Raw genomic sequence first — 2,381 nt, forward strand, 5'->3', positions numbered from 1 at the left:
GTCAGGTAGACGCTTAAAAAAATAAAGACCAAGGCCAAATTGCACTTAATGGTGGTTAAGTCATGAGACTTAACAAATAAATAATTGAGGCAAGGATTATTTATCACTGATTTATATAAAAGTATAATATGCTTAATTATGAGTAACAATCTTGAGGAAGTGACTTGATGCCCTTGAGCACAGCAAAAAAAAAAAGCTATAGTGATTATTGTAGGTGAAAAAAACGTAGCTATGGGGAGGAAGTGAGCTAAAAACATTCAGACTACAGAAAAGACCAAAAACAAATCAGCTATAAAAGATATTGAAGAGGAAGCATCAGATACTCTTTTATAACTCTAAAATGAAATGCAAACAGATAAAGTATATGATTTGCTGCAGAAAAGTTTTGAAATTAAGCATCAGGATTCAGCTTAGCATTCAATCAAGAATGTGCACGTGTCCTAAAGTGCTTCGGTCGTGTGACTCTGTAGACCCCATGGACTGTAGACGACCAGGAACCACTGTCCATAGGATTCTCCAGGCAAGAGTACTGGAGTGGGTTGCCATGCCTTCTGCCAGGGGATCTTCCCAACCCCGGGATCGAACCACCTGCATTTCTTACATTTCATATGTTGGCAGGCAGGTTCCTTACCACTAGTGCCACCTGGGAAGCTGTCAAGACTATGAGGAGATTTCTGTCAAGAGTATAGAGATGCCTCCTCTTTGTGAGCGAAATCATCATAAAGAGATTGGTTTATTGATATTTGTGTGCTGGTAGGCTCCCTGCCCCTGCAGTTGCTCTGCTTAATTCTCTTCATCTCCCCTTCCTAACAATTCAGTCATTGGAGCTGATTTCTATGAAAAAATGTTTGACTTCCAAAATGTTATAATTCCAAATTATAACAGTACATTTAATAAGAAGTTTATATTTGCTTACTGAATTATTTAAATATTTGTTCTGGAAAACAATGACATTTGTCTATTATGGTTTAGGTTGGGTTCCTCATTCTAGTCTGGATCCTTATCCATAGGGATGTTATTGTTGGTCAGTTGCTAAGTCCTGTCTGACTCTTTGCAACCCTATGGACTGTAGCAGGCCAGGCTCCTCTGTCCTCAACAGTCTCCCGGAGTTTGCTCAAATTCATGTCAACTGAGTCGGTGATGCTATCTAACCATTGCATCCTCTGCTCCCTTCTTCTCTTGCCTTCAATCTTTCCTGGAATCAAGGTCTTTTCCAGTGAGTCAGCTCTTCTCATTGGATGGCCAAAGTATTGGCGCTTCAGCTTCAGTACCAGTCCTTCCAATGAATATTCAGGGTTGATTTCCTTTAGGACTGACTTTTGATCTCCTTGTAGTCCAAGAGACTCTCAAGAGTCTTCCCCAGCACATCAGTTCCAAAACATCAATTCTTCAGTGCTTAGCCTTCTTTATGGTCCAACTCTCACATCTGTACATAGTTACTGGAAAAATCATAGCTTGACTTTACCATCCAAATATCCCTAGAAAGTTGGAGCAAAGGGAAGCCATTCCTATAGCATTCTGTGGAAGCATATCTAAGAAGGGATCACAGACTTAGAAAACCAAAATCATTAAAGGTAAACTCATGCCTTGAGCATGAAGAGCTGAGGGTAGATGCCAGAAAGAATAGCAGGACAGGGAAGTGAGTGGCGGGCAGAATTAAAGTTTGGCTTGCTCAAAAAGAAGACTTAGGTGAGATAGTTGTCCTTTTGTCATCCAAGAGTAAATCATGATGATTGCTCTTAGGAGCTCCTGTTGCTGTGTGTGTATCAGCTTAAAGCAATTGTATGTGCATCTTTTGGAGAGCATCTTTAATTGTTTAAGCACATTCTTCTGTCTCACTAGCCTGGTACTATGAAAGTGAAATCAGTGAAAGTCAAAGTTGCTCAGTCGTATCTTTGCTAACCAGGCCAGAATACTGGGGTGGGTAGCCTTTCCCTTCTCCAGAGGATCTTCCCAACCCAGGGATCAAACCCAGGTCTCCTGCATTGTAGGTGGATTCTTTACCAACTGAGTCACAAGGGAAGCCCATGAATACTGGGGTGGGTAGCCTATCCCTTCTCTAGGGGATCTTCCTGACCTAGGAATCGAACCGGAGTCTCCTGCATTACAGGTTCTACCAACTGAGCTATCAGGGAAGCCCCAGCCTGGTGCTAGAAAATGAGATTATGCTCCATTGTTACTGGACATGTTTAGGAGGTGGATGCATCCCTGATATCCTTCTGGGAAATTAGCACGTCTTTAAAGGAGAAGACCCCTATTTTTGCTCTTGAAGTTTCTTAGAGTAATAACACTACTGTGCTCTGGTAAAGTTCCTTCATTTCCTCTGATCTGTGTTTTTGGTCTGGTTTTGAGCTGTGCCAAGCCCATGCCCATTCCTTTGC

This window comes from Cervus elaphus, chromosome 31, assembly GCF_910594005.1.
Source record: "Cervus elaphus chromosome 31, mCerEla1.1, whole genome shotgun sequence".
In the NCBI taxonomy this organism is placed as follows: Eukaryota; Metazoa; Chordata; class Mammalia; order Artiodactyla; family Cervidae; genus Cervus; species Cervus elaphus.